This window comes from Sinocyclocheilus rhinocerous, unplaced genomic scaffold, assembly GCF_001515625.1.
Source record: "Sinocyclocheilus rhinocerous isolate Xijiao unplaced genomic scaffold, SAMN03320098_v1.1 scaffold853, whole genome shotgun sequence".
Lineage (NCBI taxonomy): Eukaryota > Metazoa > Chordata > Actinopteri > Cypriniformes > Cyprinidae > Sinocyclocheilus > Sinocyclocheilus rhinocerous.
The window spans coordinates 75,966-91,080 of record NW_015627738.1 but is presented as its reverse complement, the minus strand read 5'-3'; the positions used below and the strand labels follow the sequence as shown (position 1 = coordinate 91,080).

Here is a 15,115-nt window from a genome sequence, read left to right as displayed (position 1 = left end):
AAAACCGAAACCAAGCCATTCACACAGAACGCATATTGAGCGCATTTTCTAGACGGACAAATATGACTGCTGCACTCGAGTCACACACAAGAGATGCAAAGAAAGCCATGCAAAGTTAAAACGCGACTTAAGGTTTATAAGGTTTATTTCATTTCACTGCATGTCATGTTTTTAAATACCGTCTGTGAGATCGGCGAGTATTAAGCATATTAAGCAATGCATAAATACATGATGCTGTTTTGTTCATAATTGTTTATGCAGTTTACAAAATTATATTTGATATATATATATATATAAATTTAGACGTTATGCACGTTTTTATAGACAGTTGTTTGCATTGCCAATTTAATTATTTTGCTCATTGCACCTTTCTGTGGCCTCGGGAGACAAGCCAAAAGTTTCCTTAAGACTTATTTAATCTTCATATAAAACATAAGAAAGGAGATATTTGTTTACATTTTATTTTGTGTTTGACTGTTAAAACAAACAAAAAAAATGTTGTTTGTCTTAATAAATTGGGCAAATTAAAAATACAGTGGTTAAATTTACACATTTTTTTCTATTGCTCTGTTTTAAAAAAGGTTATAAAAAAAATGTCAATAATTATCGATACCGAACGATATGAAACATTATATCATTGATACATTTTTTAGCTATATCGCCCAGCCCTACATTGAATTGACGTTTTATGTTGTGATTCATCTCAGAGCTACTGGTCAATAGTTTGGAATCATTTAGATGTTTTAATGTTTTAAAAGAAGTCTCTTCTGCTCACCAAGGCTGCATTTATTTGATTAAAAATCCAGGAAAAACACTGATATTGTGAAATATTATTACAATTTAAAATAACTCTTTTCTATGTGAATATATTTCAAATTTATTCCTGTGATCAAAGCTGAATTTTCAGCATCATTACTCCAGTCTTAGGTGTCACATGATCCTTCAGAAATCATTCTAATTTTTTGAACAGTTCTTCTTATTATAAATGTTGGAAACCACATCTCTGCTTAATATTTTTGTGGAAACTGGATTGCTGGTCTTTGTCTGAATACCTCTCAGTTTACCAATATGCCTCTAAAACCAGCTCGTGTCTGCATGTGTGCAGCTTTAGGCCTGCCTGTCTGTTTTTGCCCTTCGGGGTGGTTTGAGTTTGTTTTTGTTTCATTTTTATTATCAAAATAAATAACCATTTCTCCTGCAATTGAGTCCTCACTTCATCTCCCCGCACGCACCGTGACAGTTATGGTGGTCAGATTAAACCTTGACTGTAAAAGGTGAAGTGATAATAAAATGAATCTAAATCCTCAAGTGCACAATAATTGCTGCCATCCCAAATGATCACATGATCAATAATGTAATAATGGTTATGCAATAATTGTAATAATCCCACTGAGGTCACACCTTTAAAAAAGTCAATTGTAAAGAATCGCTGTACTGTACATATACTCCACATGACAAACTAATGCCTAAAAAGACACTCTTCGAGCGTCAGCGTCTGTTTGTATGTTTTGTGATAGCTGTGCAGGACTCTTGGTTTATTCAGAGCAGTAAAGTAAAAATCCTACACACCCTCTAAGCTATTTGGTTTCCCAGCATGCTCAGCACATCTTCTTTTGAAGTTTAAGTTCTTCTCAACCACAGTGACTTTCTGATGTTGAGATCCAGTTTCGTCACTTTGACAAGAAAGAGAAACTCATAAAACTTGTGCAAACACTCACTGATGCTGGAGGAGGAAACATGAGATTTTAGGAACAGAGTCTGTTATGCGATGAGTAACATTATTATATCTTGTTTAGGTGCTAAATATCTTACACATACTGCAAAAGGTTAAATAAACGCATGATCACATAAATACAGGGCAGTGTCACTTTTCATTCAATTGCTACTCTTATAGTCAAACCATAAACCCAATAACATTTAACTCAAAATTGAGACGTCACTCTTTATTAACTTCATGCATATTTCTTTTAAGTCTGACTTGATTACATACACACAGAGTAATGTCACACCAGTCTCATATTAGTCTGGTGTGGTTTTAATGCTGAAAGATGTAGGAAACATTCATTCCAACTGAACGCAGACGGCAGAAGTTTTAAGCACACAATCCAGAACAGAACTAGTTTAAGACTGAAAATGCTGCTAAAAAACCTTACGATCATCAAAGTAGCGTCAGTTTGCAGTGACATCTGAGATCTCTATATGACCAGAAACACACGTCTATTCCAAGATCTACTGAAACGATGCCAGTCCTCCAGCTGCGCTGCCACGGGCGTTTAACCCCACGGGTGGAAACCAGAGACGACAGGACGGAGCTGTCTCACTGCATTCCCATCTAACCACCCATAACACACCTTCACCTCCATCTAACTGCATCCAACATCTCATTCTCATGTGATTTTAATACGAGCTGACTTTATATTAGTCCAGTCAAAGAATAAATGTCACTGGAAATATTCCTCAGCTAATATTGGAGATGGACTAATTTGAATTTATGGAGATGAGTTTTCAACATGCAATGTATTTTGCATTTTTAAAAATGCAATCTATTAATTTAATGCTCAATTTTAATGACACTTTCAAAATTGAACCTTAAGGTGTGTGCTTTTGAGGGCTGGGCAATATTTAAGTATATTTATTATAATTAAATATAAATATTATATTTAAATATAATTAATTATTTATATAATTAATGAATATATAATGTAATCAATTATATTTATTAATCACAAAACATTAAAGATGATTGCACTGGCGATATAAATTAAACAGCACTGTGATGCTTTTAATGCACATTTTATCTGGCCAATAAACTGTCATAGATTAGTTTACAATCATTCTCTTAATTATCTTTAATTAGACTTACTGTAATTTATGCCTTGCATAAAATATTTTAATCTACTTGAAGTGAGGGTTTTTCTGAATCAGGGTTTTCCAAAATGGGATTCGGTGTTTAATAATTAATTAATTAATTTAATAAGTGAACAGCTAATAATAAAATCATACAAATAAAAAAAAATATAAAAAAATATAAAACTCTGAAATGTGAATATGAAAAATATTTATAATAAATATTCAATATTTTATTTGTGACCATTAACCGATATCAAAGAACCGCAAACATGCAAAAGTGTTGTTAATTATTAAAACATTCATTTAAAATCTCAGGTGGACTTAAAGTAAATATTTTAAGTCAAAAAGGCTCAGATAATCAAAAATGTTTGAGAATTCCTGCTTTACATTCAATGGTCCCTTGAGTTACATAGAATATTGTCAAAAAGCAGGAAAATAGATTTTTATTTTGTATTTTTTTACTATAAACACCCAGCCTCAAAGCAACACAAGTGCTTTTAAAAACAATCTCTCATTCCACAGTGTCAAAAGCAGAGAGTCAGAGTGAGAATGCTTCCAAACACTTTTTTCCGATTTTCCAAACCATTTTAAATATTTCATTAGGAATTCATGTTGCTTCATGCATGGTTAGCAGCCTCGACTCGCAGAGAGGTCAGACAGAGTGCAGCGCACCGACAGGTTATGAGCCCAGTTCACTGACGGGGCACTTCACGCTCACCGCTGTAACCCTTTCACCACCAACAACCAGCACATATTGAATGCTTTTCTGGAATAGAGAATATACTTGCAGTTAATTAAACATCTTATCCTGGCAGAGGTGTTAAAATATGACCTTAAACGTTGAATCAAAAGTCATTCATGTTGTGCAAGACCGAACAGTGCTCTTTAGCCAAGACTATATTCATAGTTGCATTTGCAACATAACATGAACGTTATGGATGCATCTGCACAGATTCTCACACAGAACAATGAATCTGTCAGACCTGGATATGCACGACTCGCACATGTGAAGCAGTCGTCCAGATGGGTGACCATGAGCACAGATGTGCTTCGTGATATAAACACATACAACTGCATCAGAATCTGAGCCTCCATTTACATACAAGAACTCTAATGAGCAAAACCTACCAACAATCTGAACATGATTATCAAAAGTGTGAAAAAAATGTAAAACATACAGATCATTTAGGCACATTTAATGGCAATGGTTTATAAAACTAATCTCATATTTCTATAGTAAAAAAAAAATAAATCATTTACCTCTACCACACACTGAAATAAATGGCTCAGAAATTCTAGTAAATTTCACAAATAATCACAAAGAAATGGCAAGTGACGGTGAATTAAACATGAAATTTTGAAGTAGACTGAAAGAGTATTTTCTTGTAAAACCTACTCCAATAATCTTTGCTTTACTTACAACTTTGAAAATGTCTTACAGTGCATGCATTATGAAAGCAATATTAAAATAAACCTTTTGCATAAAATGAACCGCATTACTAAAGTTAAACAATTCTGAAAAAAAATTTTTTTAGGTATGTTTAAGGCAACACTATGAAACAAAGGAAAGAATGGATGTATATATCATAGGTGTTCGTTTATTAATTCATTTCTTCCACTGATGTCAGAATATCAATGCAAGTAAAGAATTTTATAAGACTACATATCAATAACTTAAACAATCTTTAACTGCTACATGACCAAATCAAATAAAACTGGCTCCTATATAGCTTAACCTTTCAAATGTACACTGCAAAGGTCTACAGTTAAATAATAAATCTAACTATAATATTCTCTACAGTGGCTGCATCCGTATCCACAGTCACATAATGCTGCTTCCAAACAAACACATTTACACAATTACTCACAGCAAACAAACCATTCAAGCTTTGTTTTCAAATGAAGTTTACTCACTAGCAAATGTGAGTCATGTTTTTGATGGATGAAAAAAAAACTAGCATTTCTGAAAATGTGTGTCCTTCTTCACATGATGCACCAGACCAGAAAAAGGCTTTTTACTGCATCATGCATCTACAAAGTAAATAAAGATTCATCAACAGATGAATATCAGTGGATCACTGCATTTGTTTATTTCACTTGCTAAACATCAAACCGAGTGGTCTGGTCTGTTGTGGCCAAATATTCAGACAAATTAAATTAATCCGCATGCTGCACAAGATCTGTAAGTAAATTGGCTCTGCAAACAAACTTAAGTCCTTCGTTTTCAGATGAGTAAACAAAAGAGCAACGCCACCATCGATTTTCATTCACAACTGGCCTATTTAACGCAACGCTGCAGCCATGCACACAGAAGTTCAGACGCTGTCAGCAACCTCTGAATGAGTTCAAGACGCTGGTCTGTTCAGCACAATGCTGGAAACAAAATAGTGCAAAGTCTGCCTTGAAATAAGGGAATAGATGAATCAAAAATGATTCTGTCATCGTTTGTTCATTCTAAACCTGCAGGACGGCGGGAAGTAATCCCAAACCAATGGCGCTGTCTCAAACTATACCTACCTCTTCCGGTTTGTCTGATTTGTCATTGTGTTTTCTGACTTGTTATAATGTTTTCTGAATTGTTGTTGTGCTTTCTGAATTGTTATTTTGTTTTTTAGACTTGCATTTGCGTTTGTAATTTGTTATTTTGTTTTCAGAATTGTGATTTGCTTTGCACTTCTCGGCCACCGTACTTTCTTTCGTGGAATACTTTCAAAGAAGTTCAAAAGTGTCATAAAAGTAGTGCACTTGGTTTCTTTGTTTTCTCACGTAAAAGTATTACGGACTAGATCTATGATACTTTTGCATCTCTTTCCTTTTAAGTTTGAAAGCCTCAGACTGAGTCATTTTGTTTTCAAAGAAAAAAGAAATTCAAACCGGTTTGGAACAACATGATGGTGAGCAAATGACAGAATTTTGTATTTCTGCACAAACTACGACAACGAATGCAGGAAACAGTACCTTGAGCGAGGTACTTTCTATTCAATCTTCTGAGGAATAAAGTTAGACACCGCTCTTTCCACAAAGGCCATCTTGTAAGGAGCGCACACGACCCAGTTCTAGAAGGGTGCTTCAATAACATTAGCAAAAGCAATTAACCTTTAGCCGGCAGCTCCTTAAAGTGAACAGGGTGCAAATGTTACTTTATTCACACTGATTACATACACTATAATAGACAAGCATCTGAGATACTGACCTAGAACGGATGGAAACCCACGTATAAACTCTTTGAGACAAACGTGGCCTTTGTTTTCTGATAGAAAAAACATTCCTCGTTCTCAAAGATGACTACTTAGGGGAAAAAAATGATAATAATAAACCAGTCTAAGGTGGTTTATGCTGGTCAAGCTGATGTTTAGCTGGTCTAACCCCATCTAAATCCAGCAAAACAGACCCGTTTGGCCAGTCTGGGAGACCAGACGATCACTTTAGGTTAGTTTAAGCTATTTTTCAGCAGGGCTACTAGATTACATGCAAATATAACTTTTTGTTCCCTTGTAAAATCGCTTATTTTTCCCAATTCTGAAGCAAACTGAAACATCTATGACCATAATAATGTATTATCTAATATATTAATGACTGTTTTACTTTGTGGTGCTGTTCACTTTACACAAATACAACAATTCTGCATTGACTTTAAGGCAGCATCATGTTCTTTCATCGTTCAGTTTCAATTCCAATGAAACAGCAGAACCAGATAATCAAGCTCCGCAGGTTTGCCTGAAAATTACAGGCAGATTTTTTGGAGGCCTGCAACTCAGCGGGAAAGATTTCCAGGAGCTGGATTGGGCCCCGTCTAATCTGAAAAAAAAAAAAAAACATCCACTTCATGGTGATTCGTATTTTCTGAGTGTAAAAGAACAGCTTGCATGCTGGTGTGATTTTAGCATTTCAAAAAATACTGGCCATCTCAGGAGATGAACGAGGTTACTGGAGGTTAAACAGGAGATTTCCTCTGTTAAACCTCAATCAACGTACAAGCTCTTTAAAAACTGAAACAACTGAATATTGATAAAGACATTAGATAATCAAACCCAGTTCTCAACAAAACCACTGAGATGATAATTGCAGGAAATGTTAAGATTCAAGTAAAAATAGGTTTGATTTTAGATGTTTCAAATCACCCCAAAACCTAGATGATGTAAGAACCCTCATAATAGAGAAGACATGAAATAGAAACTGGATATCAATATGAATTAATTTTACCATTAACACCTAATTAATTTGCGATAGTATCATAATTAGCATATGAATGAAGTGTTTTTAGCACAGTGATTCATAACCTTGGCCTGGTAACTCAAGGATCCTGGGTTCAAATCTCATAAAGGCTCAAACAATCAACTGAGAATTGAGCAACATTTGCTTATTGGAAAAATGTGCTGTCATCTACATTTTGAATAACTGCAAAAACATACCTATAATTACAATTCACTACAGTTTCCTGCTGATATAAACTCTAGTAGCAGTAAAACACCAATAGCTTTTATTCTTTTTCACAAAAAGTATAATTACAGTGGCAGAATATTTATTAATAAAGAGTTATTTTCATGCATAATACTATGTTATGACTAGTGGTCGACCGATATTGGTTTTTTTGACAGCCGATGCCGCCCCTCATAATAGAGAAGACATGAAATAGAAACTGGATATCAATATGAATTAATTTTACCATTAACACCTAATTAATTTGCGATAGTATCATAATTAGCATATGAATTAAGTGTTTTTAGCACAGTGATTCATAACCTTGGCCTGGTAACTCAAGGATCCTGGGTTCAAATCTCATAAAGGCTCAAACAATCAACTGAGAATTGAGCAACATTTGCTTATTGGAAAAATGTGCTGTCATCTACATTTTGAATAACTGCAAAAACATACCTATAATTACAATTCACTACAGTTTCCTGCTGATATAAACTCTAGTAGCAGTAAAACACCAATAGCTTTTATTCTTTTTCACAAAAATTATAATTACAGTGGCAGAATATTTATTAATAAAGAGTTATTTTCATGCATAATACTATGTTATGACTAGTGGTCGACCGATATTGGTTTTTTTGACAGCCGATGCCGCTATCTTGGAAACCAGGGTGGCCGATGGCCGATATAAAGCAGATATAATTTGATTTATTTTAATTGATATTTAAGAAATTTTAAATCATTTGAAAATGGATTAAAAAATTATTATGTTAAATAAACATACTTATACTTTAGATGACACATTAGACATCTATCCATATTAGACAGAACAACAGCGAACAAGAGGGAGAATGTGAACACTGTGTGCTCAGGCGCTGCCATTCTCAGCGCCGTCAAAATAAAAGTCCCGCCACGAACGCATCGGCCAATGCCGATATTTGAAAAATGCCAAATATCGGCCGATATATCGGCATTGGCGACCACTAGTTATGACCTCAAAATGCTTTTTTCATAGTGCATGATTTGTGAACTAATACATTTTGATGTTTGCATCACATAACTAGCTCTAGATGTTTGGCTGTTCTGACATAGGCCTAGAAAACTTGCTTGTAAGCTCACCTGGTACAGCATTGCAATTGCAATGTTGAGCATTTAAAGTCACAAAAAAAAAAGAGCACAAAGACTTGAAGCAAAATGAAATTGCATTGTTATTTCAGCAGATACTGTTCATCTGTTTCAGATAAAACTGAACATGCTTTTAGCACCGCTCATTTGACATCTGGGTCTCAAAACATGCAAGAAGCAATGCAATATCATTTAGCAGAAATGTCGTCACATGCACATATTTCCAATGAGCCTTTTCCCAATTAGAATAAACACTTGCAAAGTAAATCAGCCACTGGATTATGCAAATTAGGGTCTTATGTGGTTATTTGATACATTAACTACTTATTCATTCGATTTCCAACAAAAAATAACTATACTGAGACTCCACTAACAATACAAAATTACTCACACCGTGATAAACATGCATTAATATTGTATTAGAATTCATAATGTTGTAGTGACAAACAAATTTTCCGAATCCGATTCGCTGCTGACATTGCAGATCTCACGCTTTTCCATGCAATGCAACTTGGGTTTTCCCTTTAATCTCCATCTATAAATCCTGACATGCGCCAATTAAGTTGTCTGGATGTAAGAGGCAAAAGAACAGGCTCCTCTGAGACCGTCACACAGCGGGGATCCCAGCGTGAGATCTCAGCCACAACACCATCCTCAAAGAACCACATCCATCATCTTCATAAAGGCCTCGAGAGCACAAACCACATCCACAACATATTCAAGGAATGTTCCGGGTTTAATACAACTTAAACTGTGTGGACAACATCTGCAAAAAATAAATTCAACTGCTGTCTCTGTTTGATTTCTAATCATAATAATCTTCAACATTAAATCACTAAAGCACTGATACAGGACAAATGTCTTGCTCAATTTCAAAACTACTCACCACACAGCGTCTCTGATCGATGCACATCATATAGGACAGTCGTGTGCTTTTCTCCTCTAAATCACACGCCACCTGTTAAAGAAATGAGAAACGTCCATCATGAATAAGTCATTAATCAGATTATTTTAGAGCGCTGCTCAGAGGACACAGGGACACTTAACATGGTTTTCAATGTCAAGTCAGCATGAACCTGTTTTTAACGACCTCTCAAAGACAATAAATCAGTTCTGTAGCCATAAATGATTTCCAGAGCAGCAGCATCAACTGTTATTAACACAGAAGAATAACAGTGCGTAGAAAGACATGAAACCTTTATGAAAGAAGCCATTACTGAAAAACATCAAAACAAAAGAAAAATAAAATTTTTATATGACCCCCACAACTACCACCAAAATGTACATGTTATAAATTATAAATAAAAAATTATATATGACCCTGGACCACCAAAACCAGTCATAAGGGTCAATTTTTTTAAATTGAGATTTATACATCATCTGAAAGCTGAACAAATAAGCTTTCTATTGATGTACGGTTTGTTAGGATAGGACAATATTTGGCCGAGATACTGTACAACTAGCCTATTTGAAAATCTGTAATATGAGGGTGCAAAAAATCTAAATATTCAGAAAATCGCCTTTAAAGTTGTCCAAATGAAGTCCTTAGCAATGCATATTACTAAACAAAAATTGCATTTTGATATATTTACGGTAGGAAATTTACAAAATATCTTCATAGAACATGATCTTTACTTAATATCCTAATGATTTTCACAGTGTTTGCTGATTTTCAGTTTTATATACCTATTTAAACTTTGTGTAGCCTAAGTAATTTGTTATTTTATTAGCCATAGGCCTATATGGTGTATTTTTATTCATTTTGTTAAAAAAAATTCTGAGCTTGACGTTGTTGTTGCTTGAATTGAATCAACGCTGAATAGCCCCTCATTTGAAAGTGAAAGTAAAACGCGATTAACCGGTGGGAAAATTTCCTCACCATCACAACCCTACTCCAGGGTCATATATATAAATTGCATTGTCATTAATTGCAATGAAAATGTCAAGATGCAACAAATCATAATGTCCTAAAAACAGGCTTTGTTGAATGCATTTTTGTGATTTTGTTGTGAAATATGCCTCAAACAGGTTTCGTTAGAATCACTCGTCTCTTCTGAACTCCGTTCAAACACAGACGAGTGCTTCAGATGAGTGTAAAGTCGCTCGTTCATGTGCTGCATCTCTGCAGAAGTTCTGTTCTGCGTTCTGTGTGAAATCTGGGCTGGATCTAAAGATCTCCAACACTTACTGAAGCCTAAAGACCTAAAGACCAGAGTCAACATGACTACAGTGCTCAATTAATGTCCTTTCCAAGACAGATCTCCATTTAATTAGTCTCAGTCTTCTGCCCGTCTAGTCACCACAAAGCTGAAGGTCTGGCAGCAATTTTAACCATCTGTGTGATTTTACAAACCTCTAAATATGTAAGCTCATTGTTGAAAATGTAAATTTGCTCTTGAAAGCATTAGGCTGCAGATATAAGCATACGTTTCATCAAACTCATCTGTGTAATTAGACTTTTGACTCAAAATTTTAGAAGAGATTGACAGCGTTAGACAAATGAGACATAAACTGACCTGCGTGACCTGATGGCCACAAAGGTCACGAGTTTGTCAATCAGCAGCATTATATTCATCTGAACAGTCACTGAACTGTGAGTCTACAGCAGCAATAATTAATCACAGCACCTGACAGACATGGACTAACCAGGTAAATCAGAGCTTATCATCTGAACAAATCAATTAATAGATTTCAACACAATGAATCAGATCAGCACTGCTACACACAATTACTATTGTCTTGATTGCTTGTGAGGGAAGAAAGCAGCTTGATTTAACAGACAGAAACGCTGAGACTCCCATCTTCTTCAAATCAACATCGATCACGTTTAAATAATGACATGCATCTACAGCAGTTCAATGCCAAACAGCCTAATCACTCCTCATTTAAAGGTGTCAATCAAACTCTTTGACAAGAAAGAAACACGTTTAAGCCAATGTATTAAAAAATTAAAAGTATATGATACCGTAACACCTCAGGGCAGAAGTCAACCATCTACTGACTACATTTAGTTTCCAATAACAGAATAAAATGTTTAATATGGACTTCTCCAGCAATTCCCATCATTTTGCCAGCAGTTCAAATCAACTCTATGGGTCTGTATATCTACACAAATGGTGAGCGTGATTTCACCAAGTACAACATGTTCCTGGATCAACATCCTTGTTGATCCTGGAACAGCATTCCAATTAACCAATCAGAATTGAGGGATAACTTTTCAGGAAATATTTGTTTTAGGCTTACGATCAGGGTTAGGTGCTTCTACACCCTTGTTAATCAGCTATCATTTCACACTGATTTTAGGAATAAATTATGGGTAGGGTTAGGTTTAGGGGTAGGGATTGGGTTTAGTCTATATTTTTGGACAGTTATGTTGATCCAGGATCAACAAAACATGTCTTACTTGGCAAAATCACGGCGACCCTACACAAATACAACAAATCACAAACAGATCGTGAGAGGAGCGAGACTCCATCCTCCTCAAACCAACACAGATCACAACACAGTGAAAAAGTATTCTTTATGTTAGCTTTGAGGTGAAATTAAATGCATTATATTTCTACTTTTGTTTTATGCATTATAATTTTATTAAAATTGCTATTAATTTCTGACCTATACTGTTGTACATCACGGTATGTGTTGTGCACTTGTGGCTCTACGTTTATGTATTTATCAGATACTTTTTATCCAAAGCAACTACAAATTAAGCAGTCAAATGTACAAATATACAAATTACACAATAAAATGTTTGACACAGACATCTATATCGCATTGTTCCCCGTAATATCTGTCAATCTTCTACCTACTCATGTAAGGTACTTTGTGAACAAAAAACTTGAACGAATAAAGATTAAAAACAAAATATAGGTCTATTAACCAAACATTATAATCTCAATTAACCAAAAATCATCAACTGTGATATTGCAAAACATGCATCAAAACCATCTGCTCATGACTAAAGTGTTTAATAAATGGATTTAGTTACCACATGCAACATTACAAACTTAATACTAATAATAAAAAAGACAATAACTGTCATTTAACCAACAGTAACAACAAACTGTATAGCAACATGAAAATAGCATATGGGAGTCAAATATTGATTGCAACATTTCTGAAAGCAGTGTTGATGGTTGCACACCTGTAACTGTTTAGAAAGTGAAAACTGGCGTTTCCAGTGACTCTTTTCCTAAATTTAGGAGGACAGAAGCAGCGCAACACTAATGTCCTGCCTAAACATGCTGCTATAGATCAGCTCTGGATCAGAACACCTGTATTATACAATCTGTAGAGTCTAGAGAGGAAATCAAGCCGCCTTTGCTGCTGGTCCATTAGTCTCCCCTCATGAAACACACATGCAGAATCACAGTGCTGTACCACTGGTTAATTCCAGCAGCGCTAGTTTGTAAAGCAGTCTGATGCTGATCTGAACTCCAGCTCTTACCTTCAGATGAAGCTGCGCGCGTTTCTTTCATTGTGTGAGAATCCCTTGCGCTGCTTGCTGTCAGTGATGATGCTGAGCGCTCATGCACGCGCTGATGGGAAGATGAGGAGGAGGATGATGCTTATGCCATAGATGCTGGGCTCTTCAGCGAGAGAGAGAGAGAGAGTGTGTGTGTGTGTGTGTGTGTGTGTGTGTGTGTTTGGAGAGTCAGCGCGTTCTGACGGCCTGCGGTGCGTGCGTGTGTGTGTGTAACAGTCCTTCTGCTCCGCCCCTTTAACTCTATTATTACTAAACACACAGCGCCACCTGTCGAGAGAGAGAGAGAGAGAGAGAGAGAAGATGCAGGTGCATCAAGTTTCAACAAGTCTTTACAGATGAAAAGCTTAATAGTCCAGGTTCAGTGTTTAATGCATGCAAGTCAGCGATATTATATTTGACTAAAATTAAAACAATAAAAATTCGTTACTCGAAATAAAATTTACTTTAACTAAAAAAAATATAAAAAACCTCAACCAAAGCAAAAGTACAAAGTGTGTGTGTGTGTGTGTGTGTTTCCATTTTGTATTCATTTCATTAATATATATAAATATCCATTGTGTATTCATTTTTATTTCAGTGTTAGTTGTAGTTATTTTATTTTATATATAAAATACATATAAATGACAAAACACACATCAAAATTACTGAAACTTTAAAGTTAAGAATATATAAAAATAGAATGTATAAAAATGAAAACAATTCAAAATATTAATAAAACTATAATAATATTAAAATAACACTGATGCAAGCTCATCAATTTAATGTAAAAAAATAATAAACATAAGCTATGCACTGTTCAATATATTGATATGTATTCTTATATGTCTTGTATATGTACTTATAATCGTGTGTGTGTGTGTGTGTTTGTGTGAATATTATATTATATTATATTATATATTATATTATATTATATTACAATCACGCCGCGGAACTGTCTAATGCCTAGTTTAAACTAGGGGGAAACAGATGTATAAAATAAGTATGTGGTTTTAAAACAGTACATTACAAGTACTGAAATAACATATCTACTCAAATGTTAGAAACAGACTATAGCAAAGGAAAAACAACCATTCATGATTTTTTACTAGAACAAGTAATTCGTTTATGTTTATATGTTCATCGCATGCATTTGACAGAACATCTGCACATTCTTAATCTTCAGTGTTAATTTACAGTCAATTTAAGTGCATATTAAATTCTATTCGGCAGCGTCTGTTTCACCTTTAATACATGACTGACATCTCCTGGAGATGATATGCACGTGCAGAAGAAAAAATCTGTCCAAAATTTCTCTTTGTGGGCACATTGCCAAACAAGTGAATGAGTCTTCCTCAGAAGAGTGACAAAAACATCATCTCACTTCAGTGTCTCACTTATATTAATAATTACATCCATAAGCTTTTTGTGAAAATTTAGATGAACTCATTAATCTGTTGTTTGACCTCTTCATCGCTTGTTATGATTTTCAAGGAGCATAGGCCTAGTGTTTAGTAGGGACACTATGACATGTCCTTAGCAAAATCAGCGGCTAATAAATTGTCCCTAGCAATAATTTTGATCAAACAAATGTCCGTTGTCTGCCATTACTTCCCCACCAATGTAAAAATCAAACCTACATCCTTTTTACTCACTTTTTGAGAGCACTTTAAAGTGAGAGATTTTAGTGAACAAATCGGTGCATGAAAGTGAACGAGAAAGATTGGCCCATTTCGAAGATTTAAACGCCATTACAGCAGTAATATCATAGTAATGTTCAAACTGCCCATAGCTTCTCCTGCAAGTATTTTTAAGGGTTCTCTAGCTTACAAACAGGGCCGTGCACAGACCTTTTGAGGGGCATGTGCTGAAACTGAAAAAGGGCCCCCCCCCCCTTAATGACAAATGAAATAACACAAAATAATAGTCTCAAAAGCTTTAGATTTATTCACTATTAATAACAACCATAAAATATATATATATATATATATAGGGTTTCTTAGGTCTATAGGTCTATATGTTATACACTATTATAATGACATATGATATGGATTCTAAAGACTGCTTAATTTCTAAATCTCAAAGGTGGAAGTCAGGACTAATAGACTTGGCCTGGAAAAATGACATGGTATGATAGCTTGGCATTATAAAGTGCAAAGGATATCTGGCCTTCTAGATGTAAAGTAGGCTATAACAATGGGCCTCCTGGGTAGTTGTCATTATTATTTGTAGGGTCCTGTGTTTGTGAATTGCTCTTGTGTACTC

The 15,115-nt window shown here is 34.9% G+C and overlaps 1 protein-coding gene across 1 annotated transcript in view; it reads right to left on the bottom strand.

The window, feature by feature from the left end:
• Positions 1-15,115, bottom strand: part of LOC107733414 (kelch-like protein 29) — a 148,695-nt gene that overhangs the window by 128,694 nt on the left and 4,886 nt on the right. The window contains exons 2-3 of the mRNA XM_016545019.1: positions 12,836-13,141; positions 9,278-9,349 (exon numbers count right to left, since the gene is read on the bottom strand). The gene's annotated coding sequence lies outside the window, so the exon portion shown is untranslated. The remainder of the gene's footprint in view (positions 1-9,277; positions 9,350-12,835; positions 13,142-15,115) is intronic.